A 226-nucleotide genomic window follows, 5' to 3' on the forward strand; every position below is an offset into this window, starting at 1 on the left:
CCTAACCTTGAGGGCGCGGGTGGCCTTGTCCGGCCGTTGATCTGTGACGCCCAGACCCACGCCCGCAGCCCGCCCGCCGGACCGCTGTTCTGCCTGCTGCGGTGGCTGGTGCTGCGTCGCGGAACACTGGTGTGGCTGCGGCCGGGCGCGGTGCAGTGCGCCGTAAGGTTCGCTGTCTTTCGCCCTTTCCCTTCCCTTCTGTTTCCTCTCGTGTTTCCCAAGCCCC

The sequence above is a fragment of the Penaeus monodon genome, chromosome 23, assembly GCF_015228065.2.
Source record: "Penaeus monodon isolate SGIC_2016 chromosome 23, NSTDA_Pmon_1, whole genome shotgun sequence".
NCBI lineage: Eukaryota > Metazoa > Arthropoda > Malacostraca > Decapoda > Penaeidae > Penaeus > Penaeus monodon.